Here is a 21,438-nt window from a genome sequence, read left to right on the forward strand (position 1 = left end):
GCACAGATCATTGTAGAGGTCACATTAAGAAGAAGTCTTGTGTATCTTTTAGGCCATGCACAGATCATTGTAGAGGTCACATTAAGAAGAAGCCTGGTGTATATTTTAGGCCATGCACAGATCATTGTAGAGGTCACATTAAGAAGAAGCCTGGTGTATCTTTTAGGCCATGCACAGATCATTGTAGAGGTCACATTAAGAAGAAGCCTGGTGTATATTTTAGGCCATGCACAGATCACTGTAGAGGTCACATTAAGAAGAAGCCTGGTGTATCTTTTAGGCCATGCACAGATCATTGTAGAGGTCACATTAAGAAGAAGCCTGGTGTATCTTTTAGGCCATGCACAGATCATTGTAGAAGTCACATTAAGAAGAAGCCTGGTGTATCTTTTAGGCCATGCACAGATCATTGTAGAGGTCACATTAAGAAGAAGTCTGGTGTATCTTTTAGGCCATGCACAGATCATTGTAGAGGTCACATTAAGAAGAAGCCTGGTGTATCTTTTAGGCCATGCACAGATCATTGTAGAGGTCACATTAAGAAGAAGCCTGGTGTATCTTTTAGGCCATGCACAGATCATTGTAGAGGTCACATTAAGAAGAAGCCTGGTGTATCTTTTAGGCCATGCACAGATCATTGTAGAGGTCACATTAAGAAGAAGCCTGGTGTATCTTTTAGGCCATGCACAGATCATTGTAGAGGTCACATTAAGAAGAAGCCTGGTGTATCTTTTAGGCCATGCACAGATCATTGTAGAGGTCACATTAAGAAGAAGCCTGGTGTATCTTTTAGGCCATGCACAGATCATTGTATAGGTTACATTAAGAAGAAGCCTGGTGTATCTTTTAGGCCATGCACAGATCATTGTAGAGGTCACATTAAGGAGAAGCCTGGTGTATCTTTTAGGCCATGCACAGATCATTATAGAGGTCACATTAAGAAGAAGCCTGGTGTATCTTTTAGGCCATGCACAGATCATTGTAGAGGTCACATTAAGAAGAAGCCTGATGTATCTTTTAGGCCATGCACAGATCATTGTAGAGGTCACATTAAGAAGAAGCCTGGTGTATCTTTTAGGCCATGCACAGATCATTGTAGAGGTCACATTAAGAAGAAGCCTGGTGTATCTTTTAGGCCATGCACAGATCATTGTAGAGGTCACATTAAGAAGAAGCCTGGTGTATCTTTTAGGCCTTGCACAGATCATTGTAGAGGTCACATTAAGAAGAAGCCTGGTGTATCTTTTAGGCCATGCACAGATCATTGTAGAGGTCACATTAAGAAGTAGCCTGGTGTATCTTTTAGGCCATGCACAGATCATTGTAGAGGTCACATTAAGAAGAAGCCTGGTGTATCTTTTAGGCCTTGCACAGATCATTGTAGAGGTCACATTAAGAAGAAGCATGGTGTATATTTTAGGCCATGCACAGATCATTGTAGAGGTCACATTAAGAAGAAGCCTGGTGTATCTTTTAGGCCATGCACAGATCATTGTAGAGGTCACATTAAGAAGAAGCCTGGTGTATCTTTTAGGCCTTGCACAGATCATTGTAGAGGTCACATTAAGAAGAAGCCTGGTGTATCTTTTAGGCCATGCACAGATCATTGTAGAGGTCACATTAAGAAGAAGCCTGGTGTATCTTTTAGGCCATGCACAGATCATTGTAGAGGTCACATTAAGAAGAAGCCTGGTGTATCTTTTAGGCTATGCACAGATCATTGTAGAGGTCACATTAAGAAGAAGCCTGGTGTATCTTTTAGGCCATGCACAGATCATTGTAGAGGTCACATTAAGAAGTAGCCTGGTGTATCTTTTAGGCCTTGCACAGATCATTGTAGAGGTCACATTAAGAAGAAGCCTGGTGTATATTTTAGGCCATGCACAGATCATTGTAGAGGTCACATTAAGAAGAAGCCTGGTGTATCTTTTAGGCCATGCACAGATCATTGTAGAGGTCACATTAAGAAGAAGCATGGTGTATCTTTTAGGCCATGCACAGATCATTGTAGAGGTCACATTAAGAAGTCTTGTGTATCTTTTAGGCCATGCACAGATCATTGTAGAGGTCACATTAAGAAGAAGCATGGTGTATATTTTAGGCCATGCACAGATCATTGTAGAGGTCACATTAAGAAGAAGCCTGGTGTATCTTTTAGGCCATGCACAGATCATTGTAGAGGTCACATTAAGAAGAAGCATGGTGTATCTTTTAGGCCATGCACAGATCATTGTAGAGGTCACATTAAGAAGAAGCCTGGTGTATCTTTTAGGCCATGCACAGATCATTGTAGAGGTCACATTAAGAAGAAGCCTGGTGTATCTTTTAGGCCATGCACAGATCATTGTAGAGGTCACATTAAGAAGAAGCCTGGTGTATCTTTTAGGCCATGCACAGATCATTGTAGAGGTCACATTAAGAAGAAGCCTGGTGTATCTTTTAGGCCATGCACAGATCATTGTAGAGGTCACATTAAGAAGAAGCCTGGTGTATCTTTTAGGCCATGCACAGATCATTGTAGAGGTCACATTAAGAAGAAGCCTGGTGTATCTTTTAGGCCATGCACAGATCATTGTAGAGGTCACATTAAGAAGAAGCATGGTGTATATTTTAGGCCATGCACAGATCATTGTAGAGGTCACATTAAGAAGAAGCCTGGTGTATCTTTTAGGCCATGCACAGATCATTGTAGAGGTCACATTAAGAAGAAGCCTGGTGTATCTTTTAGGCCATGCACAGATCATTGTAGAGGTCACATTAAGAAGAAGCCTGGTGTATCTTTTAGGCCATGCACAGATCATTGTAGAGGTCACATTAAGAAGAAGCCTGGTGTATCTTTTAGGCCATGCACAGATCATTGTAGAGGTCACATTAAGAAGAAGCCTGGTGTATCTTTTAGGCCATGCACAGATCATTGTAGAGGTCACATTAAGAAGAAGCCTGGTGTATCTTTTAGGCCATGCACAGATCATTGTAGAGGTCACATTAAGAAGAAGCCTGGTGTATCTTTTAGGCCATGCACAGATCATTGTAGAGGTCACATTAAGAAGAAGCCTGGTGTATATTTTAGGCCTTGCACAGATCATTGTAGAGGTCACATTAAGAAGAAGCCTGGTGTATCTTTTAGGCCATGCACAGATCATTGTAGAGGTCACATTAAGAAGAAGCCTGGTGTATCTTTTAGGCCATGCACAGATCATTGTAGAGGTCACATTAAGAAGAAGCCTGGTGTATCTTTTAGGCCATGCACAGATCATTGTAGAGGTCACATTAAGAAGAAGCATGGTGTATATTTTAGGCCATGCACAGATCATTGTAGAGGTCACATTAAGAAGAAGCCTGGTGTATCTTTTAGGCCATGCACAGATCATTGTATAGGTCACATTAAGAAGAAGCCTGGTGTATCTTTTAGGCCATGCACAGATCATTGTAGAGGTCACATTAAGAAGAAGCCTGGTGTATCTTTTAGGCCATGCACAGATCATTGTAGAGTTCACATTAAGAAGAAGCCTGGTGTATCTTTTAGGCCATGCACAGATCATTGTATAGGTCACATTAAGAAGAAGCCTGGTGTATCTTTTAGGCCTTGCACAGATCATTGTAGAGGTCACATTAAGAAGAAGTCTGGTGTATCTTTTAGGCCATACACAGATCATTGTATAGGTCACATTAAGAAGAAGTCTGGTGTATCTTTTAGGCCATACACAGATCATTGTATAGGTCACATTAAGAAGAAGCCTGGTGTATCTTTTAGGCCTTGCACAGATCATTGTAGAGGTCACATTAAGAAGAAGTCTGGTGTATCTTTTAGGCCATACACAGATCATTGTACAGGTCACATTAAGAAGCCTGGTGTATCTTTTAGGCCATGCACAGATCATTGTAGAGGTCACATTAAGAAGAAGCCTGGTGTATCTTTTAGGCCATACACAGATCATTGTAGAGGTCACATTAAGAAGCCTGGTGTATCTTTTAGGCCATGCACAGATCATTGTAGAGGTCACATTAAGAAGCTTGGCGGATCTTTTAGGCCATGCACAGATCATTGTAGAGGTCACATTAAGAAGAAGCCTGGTGTATCTTTTAGGCCATGAACAGATCATTGTAGAGGTCACATTAAGAAGAAGCCTGGTGTATCTTTTAGGCCATGCACAGATCATTGTAGAGGTCACATTAAGAAGTCTGGTGTATCTTTTAGGCCATGCACAGATCATTGTAGAGGTCACATTAAGAAGTCTGGTGTAGCTTTTAGGCCATGCACAGATCATTGTAGAGGTCACATTAAGAAGAAGCCTGGTGTATCTTTTAGGCCATGCACAGATCATTGTAGAGGTCACATTAAGAAGAAGCCTGGTGTATCTTTTAGGCCATACACAGATCATTGTAGAGGTCACATTAAGAAGTCTGGTGTAGCTTTTAGGCCATGCACAGATCATTGTAGAGGTCACATTAAGAAGAAGTCTTGTGTATCTTTTAGGCCATGCACAGATCATTGTAGAGGTCACATTAAGAAGAAGTCTTGTGTATCTTTTAGGCCATGCACAGATCATTGTAGAGGTCACATTAAGAAGAAGCCTGGTGTATCTTTTAGGCCATGCACAGATCATTGTAGAGGTCACATTAAGAAGAAGCATGGTGTATATTTTAGGCCATGCACAGATCATTGTAGAGGTCACATTAAGAAGAAGCCTGGTGTATCTTTTAGGCCATGCACAGATCATTGTAGAGGTCACATTAAGAAGAAGCCTGGTGTATCTTTTAGGCCATGCACAGATCATTGTAGAGGTCACATTAAGAAGAAGCCTGGTGTATCTTTTAGGCCATGCACAGATCATTGTAGAGGTCACATTAAGAAGAAGCCTGGTGTATCTTTTAGGCCATGCACAGATCATTGTAGAGGTCACATTAAGAAGAAGCCTGGTGTATATTTTAGGCCATGCACAGATCATTGTAGAGGTCACATTAAGAAGAAGCCTGGTGTATCTTTTAGGCCATGCACAGATCATTGTAGAGGTCACATTAAGAAGAAGCCTGGTGTATCTTTTAGGCCATGCACAGATCATTGTAGAGGTCACATTAAGAAGAAGCCTGGTGTATATTTTAGGCCTTGCACAGATCATTGTAGAGGTCACATTAAGAAGAAGCCTGGTGTATCTTTTAGGCCATGCACAGATCATTGTAGAGGTCACATTAAGAAGAAGCCTGGTGTATCTTTTAGGCCATGCACAGATCATTGTAGAGGTCACATTAAGAAGAAGCCTGGTGTATCTTTTAGGCCATGCACAGATCATTGTAGAGGTCACATTAAGAAGAAGCATGGTGTATATTTTAGGCCATGCACAGATCATTGTAGAGGTCACATTAAGAAGAAGCCTGGTGTATCTTTTAGGCCATGCACAGATCATTGTATAGGTCACATTAAGAAGAAGCCTGGTGTATATTTTAGGCCATGCACAGATCATTGTAGAGGTCACATTAAGAAGAAGCCTGGTGTATCTTTTAGGCCATGCACAGATCATTGTAGAGTTCACATTAAGAAGAAGCCTGGTGTATCTTTTAGGCCATGCACAGATCATTGTATAGGTCACATTAAGAAGAAGCCTGGTGTATCTTTTAGGCCTTGCACAGATCATTGTAGAGGTCACATTAAGAAGAAGTCTGGTGTATCTTTTAGGCCATACACAGATCATTGTATAGGTCACATTAAGAGGAAGTCTGGTGTATCTTTTAGGCCATACACAGATCATTGTATAGGTCACATTAAGAAGAAGCCTGGTGTATCTTTTAGGCCTTGCACAGATCATTGTAGAGGTCACATTAAGAAGAAGTCTGGTGTATCTTTTAGGCCATACACAGATCATTGTACAGGTCACATTAAGAAGCCTGGTGTATCTTTTAGGCCATGCACAGATCATTGTAGAGGTCACATTAAGAAGAAGCCTGGTGTATATTTTAGGCCATACACAGATCATTGTAGAGGTCACATTAAGAAGCCTGGTGTATCTTTTAGGCCATGCACAGATCATTGTAGAGGTCACATTAAGAAGCTTGGCGGATCTTTTAGGCCATGCACAGATCATTGTAGAGGTCACATTAAGAAGAAGCCTGGTGTATCTTTTAGGCCATGAACAGATCATTGTAGAGGTCACATTAAGAAGAAGCCTGGTGTATCTTTTAGGCCATGCACAGATCATTGTAGAGGTCACATTAAGAAGTCTGGTGTATCTTTTAGGCCATGCACAGATCATTGTAGAGGTCACATTAAGAAGTCTGGTGTAGCTTTTAGGCCATGCACAGATCATTGTAGAGGTCACATTAAGAAGAAGCCTGGTGTATCTTTTAGGCCATGCACAGATCATTGTAGAGGTCACATTAAGAAGAAGCCTGGTGTATCTTTTAGGCCATACACAGATCATTGTAGAGGTCACATTAAGAAGTCTGGTGTAGCTTTTAGGCCATGCACAGATCATTGTAGAGGTCACATTAAGAAGAAGTCTTGTGTATCTTTTAGGCCATGCACAGATCATTGTAGAGGTCACATTAAGAAGAAGTCTTGTGTATCTTTTAGGCCATGCACAGATCATTGTAGAGGTCACATTAAGAAGAAGTCTGGTGTATCTTTTAGGCCATGCACAGATCATTGTGAAGGTAACATGATGCTTTTCTTCTTCCCTGAATGGAGGATTGTGTTGAAGGATAGTGGCTTGTTTTCTCCAAGAGCAAGGGAAATCCCATCAAACCTCTGTACTGAATTGTATTCAGTAATGCCTTTTGGTTTGCAGAACCCAAGACAGACGCTTATGAGGTGGGTGCTGTTTTTGCAGCTGTTCAATTTGGACAATTTCACCAAATCAAGGTTAAAAAAAATAATGTCCTTGTCGATGCCTTGTCCTGCGCCTTCATGCCATAGTTTTTGTTATTGTTTTGGGATAACTTGCCTGTGCTCTCCTGTCTCCCTCTTGATTCCCCTCTTGATTCTGTCTCATTCTCTCACCTCTTAAAGTCCTTAGGATCCGGAGGTCGTGGGGGTGGGACAGGGAGGGGTGGGGACAGACACTGTCCAATCAGGCTACACACCATCACTATAACCTCTAGAGGACACACACTGTCCAATCAGGCTACACACCATCACTATAACCTCTAGAGGACACACACTGTCCAATCAGGCTACACACCATCACTATAACCTCTAGAGGACACACACTGTCCAATCAGGCTACACACCATCACTATAACCTCTAATTGACTTCTAACATAACACTTCTAACATAACAGAACAGTGTCAATATAACACCACAACAGTGTTGGGACCTCAATATAACACCAGAACAGTGTCAATTAAACACCAGAACAGTGTCAATATAACACCAGAACAGTGTCAATATAACACCAGAACAGTGTCAATATAACACCAGAACAGTGTCAATATAACACCAGAACAGTGTCAATATAACACCAGAACAGTGTCAATATAACACCAGAACAGTGTCAATATAACACCAGAACTGTGTCAATATAACACCAGAACAGTGTCAATATAACACCAGAACAGTGTCAATATAACACCAGAACAGTGTCAATATAACACCAGAACAGTGTCAATATAACACCAGAACAGTGTCAATATAACACCAGAACAGTGTCAATATAACACCAGAACAGTGTCAATATAACACCAGAGCAGTGTTGGGACCTCCATTTAACACCAGAACAGTGTCAATATAACACCAGAACAGTGTCAATATAACACCAGAACAGTGTCAATATAACACCAGAACAGTGTCAATATAACACCAGAACAGTGTCAATATAACACCAGAACAGTGTCAATATAACACCACAACAGTGTTGGGACCTCAATATAACACCACAACAGTGTCAATATAACACCAGAACAGTGTTGGGACCTCAGTATAACACCAGAAAAGTTTTGGGACCTCAAAATAACACAAGAACAGTGTTGGAACCTCAATATAACTCTGCTCAATAAAATAAAGGGAACACTAAAATAACACAATCGAGATCTGAATGAATTAAATATTCTTATTAAATACTTTTTTCTTTACATAGTTGAATGTGCTGCCAACAAAATCACACAAAAATGATCAATGGAAATCAAATTTATCAACCCATGGAGGTCTGGATTTGGAGTCACACTCAAAATTAAAGTGGAAAACCACACTACAGGCTGATCCAACTTTGATGTAATGTCCTTCAAACAACTCAAAACGAGGCTCAGTAGTGTGTGTGGCTGGCCAGTCCATAGCATCAATGCCTTCCTCTTGCAGGAACTGCTGACACACTCCAGCCACATGAGGTCTAGCATTGAGGAACCCAGGGCCAACCACACCAGCATATGGTCTCACAAGGGGTCTGAGGATCTCATCTCGGTACCTCATGGCAGTCAGGCTACCTCTGGCGAGCACATGGAGGGCTGTGCTGCCCTCCAAAGAAATGCCACCCCACACCATGACTGACCCACCGCCAAACCGGTCATGCTGGAGGATGTTGCAGGCAGCAGAACGTTCTCCATGGCGTCTCCAGACTCTTTCACGTCTGTCACGTGCTCAGTGTGAGCCTGCTTTCATCTGTGAAGAGCACAGGGCACCAGTGGCGAATTTGCCAATCTTGGTGTTCTCTGGCAAATGCCAGACGTCCTGCACGGTATTGGGCTGTAAAGCACAACCCCCACCTGTGGACGTCGGGCCCTCATACCACCCTTATGGAGTCTGTTTCTGACCGTTTGAGCAGACACATGCACATTTGTGGCCTACTGGAGGTCATTTTGCAGGGCTCTGGCAGTGCTCCCCCTGCTCCTCCTTGCACAAAGGCAGAGGTAGCAGTCCTGCTGCTGGGTTGTTGCCCTCCTACGGCCTCCTCCACGTCTCCTGATGTACTGGCCTGTCTCCTGGTAGCGCCTCCATGCTCTGGACACTACGCTGACAGACACAGCAAACCTTCTTGCCACAGCTCGCCTTGATGTGCCATCCTGGATGAGCTGCACTATCTGAGCCACTTGTGTGGGTTGTAGACTCCGTCTCATGCTACCACTAGAGTGAAAGCACCGCCAGCATTCAAAAGTGACCAAAACATCAGCCAGGAAGCATAGGAACTGAGAAGTGGCCTGGTCACCACCTGCAGAACCACTCCTTTATTGGGGGTGTCTTGCTATTTGCCTATAATTTCCACCTGTTGTCTATTCCATTCGCACAACAGCATGTGAAATGTATTGTCAATCAGTGTTGCTTCCTAAGTGGACAGTTTGATTTCACAGAAGTGTGATTGACATGAAGTTACATTGTGTTCTTTAAGTGTACCCTTTATTTTTTTGAGCAGTGTAATTATAGAACAGTGTAAATATAACACCAGAACAGTGTTGGGAGCTCAATATAACACCAGAACAGTGTTGGGACCTCAATATAAAACAAGAACAGTGTTGGGCCCTCCATTTAACACCAGAACAGTGGGGACCTCAATATAAAACAAGAACAGTGTTGGCCCTCCATTTAACACCAGAACAGTGTTGGGCCCTCCATTTAACACCAGAACAGTGTTGTGACCTCCATTTAACACCAGAACAGTGTTGGGACCTCAATATAAAACAAGAACAGTGTTGGGCCCTCCATTTAACACCAGAACAGTGTTGGGATCTCCATTTAACACCAGAACAGTGTTGGGACCTCAAAAAATACCAGAACAGTGTTGGGACCTCATTATAATCCCATAAAGGTTTTGGGATCTCAATAATACATAATATTAGTGTTGGAACATAAGTATAACACAAGAACAGTGTTGGGACCTCAATATAACAGATAACAGTGTTCGGAACTCATTATAATACCAGAAATGTTTTGGTACCTCAATATCACAAGAGAATAGTCCTGGGTCCTCAATGGCACACCAGAACAGTGTGGGGACCTAAATATAAGACAATAACAGTGTTGTGAACTCAATATAACACAAGTACAGTGTTGGGACCTCAAAAAAACACAACAACAGTTTTGGGGCCTCAATATAACATCAGCACAGTGGAGGTACCTCAATGTAACACCAGAACGGTGTTGGGACCTCAGTATAACAACAGATCAGTGTCACTATAACACCAGAACAGTGTTGGGACCTCAGTATAACACCAGAACAGTGTTGGGACCTCAGTATGACACCAGAACAGTGTTGGGACCTAAGTATAAGACCAGAACAGGGTTGGGACCTCAATATAACACCAGAACAGTGTTGGGACCTCAGTAGAACACCACAACAGTGTTGGGACCTCAGTAGAACACCACAACAGTGTTGGGACCTCAGTATAACACCAGAACAGTGTTGGGACCTCAGTATAACACCAGAACAGTGTTGGGACCTCAGTATGACACCAGAACAGTGTTGGGACCTCAGTATAAGACCAGAACAGGGTTGGGACCTCAATATAACACCAGAACAGTGTTGGGACCTCAGTAGAACACCACAACAGTGTTGGGACCTCAGTATAACACCAGAACAGTGTTGGGACCTCAGTATAACACCAGAACAGTGTTGGGACCTCAGTATAACAACAGATCAGTGTCAATATAACACCAGAACAGTGTTGGGACCTCAGTATAACACCAGAACAGTGTTGGGACCTCAGTATAACACCAGAACAGTGTTGGGACCTCAGTATAACACCAGAACAGTGTTGGGACCTCAGTATAACACCACAACAGTGTTGGGAACTCAATATAACACCACAACAGTGTAAATATAACACCAGAACAGTGTTGGGACCTCAGACCATGAATTGTTAACACACGTGCACACACATAGATGAGAGGTGGAGGGAGAAGTAGAGAGAGAGACGAACCAATGTACACACCCTGACGGGTTAATCTAGCATGGTATCTGTCCATCCTCTATGAAATATTAAGCAGAAAACCCTCAGGCTGTGCGCTCTTCAAAACCTTCCAAACTTTATTTATTTATTTACAGATTTGTTTATTCCTGTTCTGTGCCTCAGACACCACAGGGTGATAAGGTTCAGAGACAAAAAGGGAAGGAGATAGAGGGTGAAGGAGGGAGAAAAAGAGAGAGGGAGAGATTCAGCCCTTAAAGCAGAGCCAAGAAACAAAGCCCCCAGAGGGACAGAAAGACAGAGAGTTATCTTGTCAGAGGAACGCTAGTGGTTAGTGTTGAGAAGTGAAGACTAGTGGTTAGTGTTGAGGAGTGAAGGCTAGTGGTTAGTGTGAGGAGTGAACGCTAATGGTTTGTGTTGAGGAGTGAAGACTAGTGGTTAGTGGTGAGGAGTGAAGGCTAGTGGTTAGTGTTGAGGAGTGAAGGCTAGTGGTTAGTGGTGAGAAGTGAACGCTAGTGGTTAGTGTTGAGGAGTGAAGACTAGTGGTTAGTGGTGAGGAGTGAAGGCTAGTGGTTAGTGTTGAGGAGTGAAGACTAGTGGTTAGTGGTGAGGAGTGAACGCTAGTGGTTAGTGTTGAGGAGTGAAGGCTAGTGGTTAGTGGTGAGAAGTGAAGGATAGTGGTTAGTGTTGATGAGTGTAAAGGGAGTGAAGGCTAGTGGTTAGTGTTGAGGAGTGAAGGCTAGTGGTTAGTGTGAGGAGTGAACGCTAATGGTTAGTGTTGAGGAGTGAAGGCTAGTGGTTATTGGTGAGAAGTGAAGGCTAGTGGTTAGTGTTGAGAAGTGAAGGCTAGTGGTTAGTGTTGATGAGTGTAAAGGGAGTGAAGGCCAGTGGTTAGTGTTGAGGAGTGAAGGCTAGTGGTTAGTGTATAGGGAGTGAAGGCTAGTGGTTAGTGTTGAGGAGTGAAGGCTAGTGGTTAGTGTTGAGGAGTGAAGGCTAGTGGTTAGTTCATAGGGAGTGAAGGCTAGTGGTTACTTTATAGGGAGTGAAGGCTAGTGGGTTGTGTTGAGGAGGGAAGGTTAGTGGTTAGTGTTGAGGAGTTAAGGCTAGTGGTTAGTGGTGAGAAGTGAAGGCTAGTGGTTAGTGTTGAGAAGTGAAGGCTGGTGGTTAGTGTTGAGGAGTGAAGGCTAGTGGTTATGTGGAGGAGTGAAGGCTAGTGGTTAGTGGTGAGGAATGTATAGGGAGTGAAGGCTAGTGGTTAGTGTTGAGGAGTGAAGGCTAGTGGTTAGTGTGAGGAGTGAACGCTAATGGTTAGTGTTGAGGAGTGAAGGCTAGTGGTTAGTGTTGAGAAGTGAAGGCTAGTGGTTAGTGTTGATGAGTGTAAAGGGAGTGAAGGCCAGTGGTTAGTGTTGAGGAGTGAAGGCTAGTGGTTAGTGTATAGGGAGTGAAGGCTAGTGGTTAGTGTTGAGGAGTGAAGGCTAGTGGTTAGTGTTGAGGAGTGAAGGCTAGTGGTTAGTTCATAGGGAGTGAAGGCTAGTGGTTACTTTATAGGGAGTGAAGGCTAGTGGGTTGTGTTGAGGAGGGAAGGTTAGTGGTTAGTGTTGAGGAGTTAAGGCTAGTGGTTAGTGGTGAGAAGTGAAGGCTAGTGGTTAGTGTTGAGAAGTGAAGGCTGGTGGTTAGTGTTGAGGAGTGAAGGCTAGTGGTTATGTGGAGGAGTGAAGGCTAGTGGTTAGTGGTGAGGAATGTATAGGGAGTGAAGGCTAGTGGTTAGTGTTGAGGAGTGAAGGCTAGTGGTTAGCGGTGAGAAGTGAAGGCTAGTGGTTAGTGTTGAGAAGTGAAGGCTGGTGGTTAGTGTTGAGGAGTGAAGGCTAGTGGTTATGTGGAGGAGTGAAGGCTAGTGGTTAGTGGTGAGGAATGTATAGGGAGTGAAGGCTAGTGGTTAGTGTTGAGGAGTGAAGGCTAGTGGTTAGTGTGAGGAGTGAACGCTAATGGTTAGTGTTGAGGAGTGAAGGCTAGTGGTTAGTGGTGAGAAGTGAAGGCTAGTGGTTAGTGTTGAGAAGTGAAGGCTAGTGGTTAGTGTTGATGAGTGTAAAGGGAGTGAAGGCCAGTGGTTAGTGTTGAGGAGTGAAGGCTAGTGGTTAGTGTATAGGGAGTGAAGGCTAGTGGTTAGTGTTGAGGAGTGAAGGCTAGTGGTTAGTGTTGAGGAGTGAAGGCTAGTGGTTAGTTCATAGGGAGTGAAGGCTAGTGGTTACTTTATAGGGAGTGAAGGCTAGTGGGTTGTGTTGAGGAGGGAAGGTTAGTGGTTAGTGTTGAGGAGTTAAGGCTAGTGGTTAGTGGTGAGAAGTGAAGACTAGTGGTTAGTGTTGAGAAGTGAAGGCTGGTGGTTAGTGTTGAGGAGTGAAGGCTAGTGGTTATGTGGAGGAGTGAAGGCTAGTGGTTAGTGGTGAGGAATGTATAGGGAGTGAAGGCTAGTGGTTAGTGTTGAGGAGTGAAGGCTAGTGGATAGTGTATAGGGAGTGAAGGCTAGTGGTTAGTGCTGAGGGGTGAAGGCTAGTGGTTAGTTTATAGGGAGTGAAGGCTAGTGGTTAGTTTATAGGGAGTGAAGGCTAGTGGGTTGTGTTGAGGAGTGAAGGCTAGTGGTTAGTGGTGAGAAGTGAACGCTAGTGGTTAGTGTTTGGGAGTGAAGGCTAGTGGTTAGTGGTGAGGAGTGAACGCTAGGGGTTAGTGTTGAGGAGTGAAGGGTAGTGGTTAGTGTATAGGGAGTGAAGGCTAGTGGTTAGTGTTGAGGAGTGAATGCTAGTGGTTAGTTTATAGGGAGTGAAGGCTAGTGGGTTGTGTTGAGGAGGGAAGGTGTTAGTGGTTAGTGTTGAGGAGTTAAGGCTAGTGGTTAGTGGTGAGAAGTGAAGGCTAGTGGTTCGTGTTGATAAGTGAAGGCTAGTAGTTAGTGTTGAGGAGTGAAGGCTAGTGGTTATGTGGAGGAGTGAAGGCTAGTGGTTAGTTGTGAGGAGTTAAGGCTAGTGGTTAGCGTTGAGGAGTGATGGCTAGTGGTTAGTGTTGAGGAGTGAAGGCTAGTGGTTAGTGGTGAGGAGTTAAGGCTAGTGGTTAGTGTTGAGGAGTTAAGGCTAGTGGTTAGTGTTGAGGAGTGACGGCTAGTGGTTAGTGTTGAGGAGTGACGGCTAGTGGTTATGTGGAGGAGTGAAGGCTAGTGGTTAGTGGTGAGGAATGTATAGGGAGTGAAGGCTAGTGGTTAGTGTTGAGGAGTGAAGGCTAGTGGTTAGTGTGAGGAGTGAACGCTAATGGTTAGTGTTGAGGAGTGAAGGCTAGTGGTTAGTGGTGAGAAGTGAAGGCTAGTGGTTAGTGTTGAGAAGTGAAGGCTAGTGGTTAGTGTTGATGAGTGTAAAGGGAGTGAAGGCCAGTGGTTAGTGTTGAGGAGTGAAGGCTAGTGGTTAGTGTATAGGGAGTGAAGGCTAGTGGTTAGTGTTGAGGAGTGAAGGCTAGTGGTTAGTGTTGAGGAGTGAAGGCTAGTGGTTAGTTCATAGGGAGTGAAGGCTAGTGGTTACTTTATAGGGAGTGAAGGCTAGTGGGTTGTGTTGAGGAGGGAAGGTTAGTGGTTAGTGTTGAGGAGTTAAGGCTAGTGGTTAGTGGTGAGAAGTGAAGACTAGTGGTTAGTGTTGAGAAGTGAAGGCTGGTGGTTAGTGTTGAGGAGTGAAGGCTAGTGGTTATGTGGAGGAGTGAAGGCTAGTGGTTAGTGGTGAGGAATGTATAGGGAGTGAAGGCTAGTGGTTAGTGTTGAGGAGTGAAGGCTAGTGGATAGTGTATAGGGAGTGAAGGCTAGTGGTTAGTGCTGAGGGGTGAAGGCTAGTGGTTAGTTTATAGGGAGTGAAGGCTAGTGGTTAGTTTATAGGGAGTGAAGGCTAGTGGGTTGTGTTGAGGAGTGAAGGCTAGTGGTTAGTGGTGAGAAGTGAACGCTAGTGGTTAGTGTTGAGGAGTGAAGGCTAGTGGTTAGTGGTGAGGAGTGAACGCAATTTGTTAGAGTTGAGGAGTGAAGACTAGTGGTTAGTGGTGAGGAGTGAACGCTAGGGGTTAGTGTTGAGGAGTGAAGGGTAGTGGTTAGTGTATAGGGAGTGAAGGCTAGTGGTTAGTGTTGAGGAGTGAAGGCTAGTGGTTAGTTTATAGGGAGTGAAGGCTAGTGGGTTGTGTTGAGGAGGGAAGGTGTTAGTGGTTAGTGTTGAGGAGTTAAGGCTAGTGGTTAGTGGTGAGAAGTGAAGGCTAGTGGTTCGTGTTGATAAGTGAAGGCTAGTAGTTAGTGTTGAGGAGTGAAGGCTAGTGGTTATGTGGAGGAGTGAAGGCTAGTGGTTAGTTGTGAGGAGTTAAGGCTAGTGGTTAGCGTTGAGGAGTGATGGCTAGTGGTTAGTGTTGAGGAGTGAAGGCTAGTGGTTAGTGGTGAGGAGTTAAGGCTAGTGGTTAGTGTTGAGGAGTTAAGGCTAGTGGTTAGTGTTGAGGAGTGACGGCTAGTGGTTAGTGTTGAGGAGTGACGGCTAGTGGTTAGTGTTGAGGAGTGACGGCTAGTGGTTAGTGGTGACGAGTGAAGACTAGTAGTTAGTGTTGAGGAGTGAAGACTAGTGGTTAGTGTTGAGGAGTGAAGACTAATGGTTAGTGTTGAGGAGTGAAGACTAGTGGTTATTGTTAAGGAGTGAAAACTAGTGGTTAGTGTTGAGGAGTGAAGACTAGTGGTTAGTGGTGAGGGGTGATTAGGGAGTGAAGGCTAGTGGTTAGTGTTGAGGAGTTAAGAATAGTGGTTAGTGTTGAGGAATGGAGACTAGTGATTAGTGTTGAGGAGTGAAGGCTAGTTGTTAGTGTTGAGGAATGGAGACTAGTGGTTAGTGTTAAGGAGGGAAGACTAGTGGTTAGTGTACAGTGTACAGGGAGTGAAGGCTAGTTTTTGGTTTTGAGGAGTTTAGGCTAGTGGTTTGTGTTTAGGAGTGAATTCTAGTGGTTGGTGTTGAGGAGTTTAGGCTAGTGGTTTGTGTTGAGGAGTTTAGGCTAGTGGTTTGTGTTTAGAAGTGTACAGGGAGTGAAGGCTAGTGGTTGGTGTTGAGGAGTTTAGTGGTTGGTTTATAGGGAGTGAAGGCTAGTGGTTAGTTTATAGGGAGTGAAGGCTAGTGGTTAGTTTATAGGGAGTGAAGGCTAGTGGTTGGTTTATAGGGAGTGAAGGCTAGTGGTTGGTTTATAGGGAGTGAAGGCTAGTGGTTGGATTATAGGGAGTGAAGGCTAGTGGTTGGTTTATAGGGAGTGAAGGCTAGTGGTTGGTTTATAGGGAGTGAGGCTAGTGGTTGGTTTATAGGGAGTGAAGGCTAGTGGTTAGTTTATAGGGAGTGAAGGCTAGTCGTTAGTTTATAGGGAGTGAAGGCTAGTGGTTAGTTTATAGGGAGTGAAGGCTAGGGGTTGGTTTATAGGGAGTGAAGGCTAGTGGTTATGTGGAGGAGTGAAGGCTAGTGGTTAGTTTATAGGGAGTGAAGGCTAGTGGTTAGTGCTGAGGAGTGAAGGCTAGTGGTTAGTTTATAGGAAGTGAAGGCTAGTGGTTGGTTTATAGGGAGTGAAGGCTAGTGGTTGGTTTATAGGGAGTGAAGGCTAGTGGTTAGTTTATAGGGAGTGAAGGCTAGTGGTTAGTTTATAGGGAGTGAAGGCTAGTGGTTAGTGCTGAGGTGTGAAGGCTAGTGGTTGGTTTATAGGGAGTGAAGGCTAGTGGTTAGTGTTGAGGAGTGAAGGCTAGTGGTTAGTGTTGAGGAGTGAAGGCTAGTGGTTAGTGCTGAGGAGTGAAGGCTAGTGGTTGGTTTATAGGGAGTGAAGGCTAGTGGTTGGTGGTGAGGAGTGATGGCTAGTGGTTGGTTTATAGGGAGTGAAGGCTAGTGGTTGGTTTATAGGGAGTGAAGGCTAGTGGTTAGTTTATAGGGAGTGAAGGCTAGTGGTTAGTGTTGAGGAGTGAAGGCTAGTGGTTATGTGGAGGAGTGAAGGCTAGTGGTTAGTTTATAGGGAGTGAAGGCTAGTGGTTAGTGCTGAGGAGTGAAGGCTAGTGGTTAGTTTATAGGGAGTGAAGGCTAGTGGTTGGTTTATAGGGAGTGAAGGCTAGTGGTTAGTTTATAGGGAGTGAAGGCTAGTGGTTGGTGTTGAGGAGTGAAGACTTGATGGACTTAAAACAAAATGTATTTAACATTTAATTAACCAGGCAAGTCAGTTTAGAACAAATTCTTATTAACATTGGCGGTCTACCTCGACCAATCCCACAGACTCCCAATCACTGCCGGTTGTGATACATCCAGGAATCGAACCAGGTTCTGTCGTGACTCTAGCACTGAAATGCAGTGCCTCAGACCGCTGCGCCTCTCGGGAGCCCTTTCTACCATGTTGTGTTCTTCAAGACTTTCAAAATGGTTGAACAAACCATGTGTCACACTTAAATCCATCCCCTCAGGTGTGCCACGGCTAAACGTGTCCCCCAGGTAGGGGCATGTGTATGTTAACTGCGATTCTGAGTAGTGTGGTCAGTTCCAAGAGTGGGACTGTTTGTAGGTCGTAAAACACCGAGATAAACACTCCTGTAATAGAGACAACAACTCCACATCCAGACTCATTGAGAGAGATAGGAGAGAGAGGAGAGAGATAGAGAGAGAGAGATAGAGAGGAGAGAGACAACAACTCCACATCCAGAGAGAGAGAGAGAGAGAGACTATAGAGAGAGGGAGAGACTATAGAGAGAGAGACTATAGAGAGAGATGTGTAATGTTTACTGTTAATTTTTATTGTTTATTTCACTTTATATATTCACTTTATATATTATCTTCCTCACTTGCTTTGGCAATGTTAACACATGTTTCCCATGCCAATAAAGCCCTTGAATTGAATTGAATTGAATTGAATTGAGAGAGAGAGAGACTATAGAGAGACAGAGACAGAGAGAGACGTGTCGTCAGGTGCCCGGGAGACAACAGCAGAGTGAAGGACAGATGTACCTGGAAACTTTCACAGTAGGAGAACCAGACTAATCTGGAGGAAGCGAGCACTGTGCATGCTAATGATCACTACGATTAGGGCAAGCACACACACACAGAGCACTGTGCATGCTAATGATCACTACGATTAGGGCAAGCACACACACACACAGAGCACTGTGCATGCTAATGATCACTACGATTAGGGCAAGCACACACACACAGAGCACTGTGCATGCTAATGATCACTAAGATTAGGGCAAGCACACACACACAGAGCACTGTGCATGCTAATGATCACTACGATTAGGGCAAGCACACACACACAGAGCACTGTGCATGCTAATGATCACTACGATTAGGGCAAGCACACACACACAGAGCACTGTGCATGCTAATGATCACTAAGATTAGGGCAAGCACACACACACAGAGCACTGTGCATGCTAATGATCACTACGATTAGGGCAAGCACACACACACAGAGCACTGTGCATGCTAATGATCACTACGATTAGGGCAAGCACACACACACACAGATGAAAAAGCACTTGTATGATAGAGCGAAATAGATTTGCAGAAAAAGCAAGACAGACACCTAAATACAAACAAGAGAGTAGCGGCTGTCTTATTCTCTAGGACTCCTTCCTCTCTCCCGCTCTTCATCCCCCCTTCACCCTCCTTCCTCTCTCCCGCTCTTCATACCCCCTTCACGACACTCCATCACCCTCCTCCCTTTCTCCCTCTCTTCATCCCCCCTTCACCCTCCTCCCTCTCTCCCTCTCTTCATCCCCCCTTCACGACACTCCATCACCCTCCTTCCTCTCTCCCTCTCTTCATCCCCCCTTCACCCTCCACCCTCTCCCCAGCTGCTCTCCAGACATACACACATTTCAGCTCTAAATAGGCCATCAGACAGATGTTGTTTCCTCAACAGTTGATCCATAAATAACCATATATTTAGATATGTGATGGGAGAGAGAGGAGAAAGACAGAGACAAACACCAAGAAAGACAGACCAACCCTTGTAGTGGTAGTTTTTTAACAGTACTGTGTAGCATTATAACAGTACCTTGTAGTATTATAACAGTATCTTGTAGTATTATAACAGTACCTTGTAGTGGTAGTATTACAACAGTACCTTATAGTATTATAACAGTACCCGGTAGTATTATAACAGTACCCTATAGTATTATAACAGTACCCTGTAGTATTATAACAGTACCCTGTAGTATTATAACAGTACCCTATAGCGGTACCAGTTTAACAGGTGCTAATCTGATGACACATTGTAGTATTATAACAGTACCCTGTAGTATTATAACAGTACCCTGTAGTATTATAAAAGTACCCTGTAGTGGTACCAGTTTAACAGGTGCTAGTCTGATGACACATTGTAGTATTATAACAGTACCCTGTAGTATTATAACAGTACCCTGTAGTATTATAACATTACCTTGTAGTATTATAACAGTACCCTGTAGTATTATAACAGTACCTTGTAGTATTATAACAGTACCCTGTAGTATTATAACAGTACCCTGTAGTGGTACCAGTTTAACAGGTGCTGGTCTGATGACACATTGTAGTATTATAACAGTACCCTGTAGTATTATGACAGTACCCTGTAGTATTATAACAGTACCTTGTAGTATTATAACAGTACCCTGCAGTATTATAACAGTACCTTGTAGTATTATAACAGTACCTTGTAGTATTATAACAGTACCCTGTAGTATTATAACAGTACCCTGTAGTATTATAACAGTACCCTATAGTAGTACCAGTTTAACAGGTGCTAGTCTGATGACACCCAGTAGTATTATAACAGTACCCTGTAGTATTATAACAGTACCCTGTAGTATTATAACAGTACCCTATAGTGGTACCAGTTTAACAGGTGCTAGTCTGATGACACATTGTAGTATTATAACAGTACCCTGTAGTATTATAACAGTACCTTGTAGTATTATAACAGTACCCTGTAGTATTATAACAGTACCCTGTAGTGGTACCAGTTTAACAGGTGCTGGTCTGATGACACATTGTAGTATTATAACAGTACCCTGTAGTATTATGACAGTACCCTGTAGTATTATAACAGTACCTTGTAGTGTTATAACAGTACCCTGCAGTATTATAACAGTACCTTGTAGTATTATAACAGTACCCTGTAGTATTATAACAGTACCTTGTAGTATTATAACAGTACCCTGTAGTAGTATAACAATACCCTGTAGTATTATAACAGTACCCTATAGTAGTACCAGTTTAACAGGTGCTAGTCTGATGACACCCAGTAAGTAGTATTATAACAGTACCTTGTAGTATTATAACAGTACCCTGTAGTATTATAACAGTACCCAGTACCCTGTAGTATTATATCAGTACCCTGTAGTGGTACCAGTTTAACAGGTGCTAGTCTGATGACACCCAGTAAGTAGTATTATAACAGTACCTTGTAGTATTATAACAGTACCCTGTAGTATTATAACAGTACCCAGTACCCTGTAGTATTATAACAGTACCCTGTAGTGGTACCAGTTTAACAGGTGCTAGTCTGATGACACCCAGTAAGTAGTATTATAACAGTACCTTGTAGTATTATAACAGTACCCTGTAGTATTATAACAGTACCCTGTAGTATTATAACAGTACCCAGTACCCTGTAGTATTATAACAGTACCCTGTAGTGGTACCAGTTTAACAGGTGCTAGTCTGATGACACCCAGTAAGTAGTATTATAACAGTACCTTGTAGTATTATAACAGTACCCTGTAGTATTATAACAGTACCCAGTACCCTGTAGTATTATAACAGTACCCTGTAGTGGTACCAGTTTAACAGGTGCTAGTCTGATGACACATTGTAGTATTATAACAGTACCCTGTAGTATTATAACAGTACCCAGTAAGTAGTATTATAACAGTACCCTGTAGTGGTACCAGTTTAACTAGTCTGATGACACCCAGTAAGTAGTATTATAACAGAACCCTGTAGTATTATAACAGTACCCTGCAGTATTATAACAGTACCCTGTAGTATTATAACAGTACCCTGTAGTATTATAACAGTACCCTGTAGTATTATAACAGTACCCTGTAGTATTATAACAGTACCCTGTAGTATTATAACAGTACCCTGTAGTGGTACCAGTTTAACTAGTCTGATGACACATTGTAGTATTATAACAGTACCATGTAGTATTATAACAGTACCCTGTAGTATTATAACAGTACCCTGTAGTGGTACCAGTTTAACAGGTGCTAGTCTGATGACACATTGTAGTATTATAACAGTACCCAGTACCCTGTAGTATTATAACAGTACCCTGTAGTGGTACCAGTTTAACAGGTGCTAGTCTGATGACACATTGCGTCACACTTCCTCTGTGCTGCTGTTCTGTTTGTTGCTACATGTCTACCTGTGTTTTACTTTTTATAACCGTTTAATCAAACTCCGTATTTAGGGGCTCCCGAGTGGGGCAGCGGTCTTAGGAACCGCCCTCAGTGCTAGAGGCATCACTACAGACCCTGGTTTGATTCCAAGGTGTTTCATAACAGGCAGTGATTGGGAGTCCCATAGGGCGGTGCACAATTGACCCAGCGTCGTCGGGGTTAGGGT

The 21,438-nt window shown here is 43.3% G+C and overlaps 1 long non-coding RNA gene across 2 annotated transcripts; it reads right to left on the reverse strand.

Annotated features, from left to right (window-relative positions):
- Positions 1-19,533: 19,533 nt before the first annotated feature.
- Positions 19,534-20,880, reverse strand: LOC118965602. 2 transcript variants are annotated; one of them, XR_005053012.1, is made up of 3 exons: positions 20,638-20,880; positions 20,343-20,567; positions 19,534-20,272 (listed from the first exon to the last, which is right to left on the reverse strand). It is a non-coding gene; the product is annotated as an uncharacterized LOC118965602 (long non-coding RNA). The 2 variants fall into 2 exon arrangements; XR_005053013.1 differs by having other exon boundaries at positions 19,534-20,135; positions 20,206-20,567.
- Positions 20,881-21,438: the final 558 nt, after the last annotated feature.

Source organism: Oncorhynchus mykiss, chromosome 8 (assembly GCF_013265735.2).
Source record: "Oncorhynchus mykiss isolate Arlee chromosome 8, USDA_OmykA_1.1, whole genome shotgun sequence".
Lineage (NCBI taxonomy): Eukaryota > Metazoa > Chordata > Actinopteri > Salmoniformes > Salmonidae > Oncorhynchus > Oncorhynchus mykiss.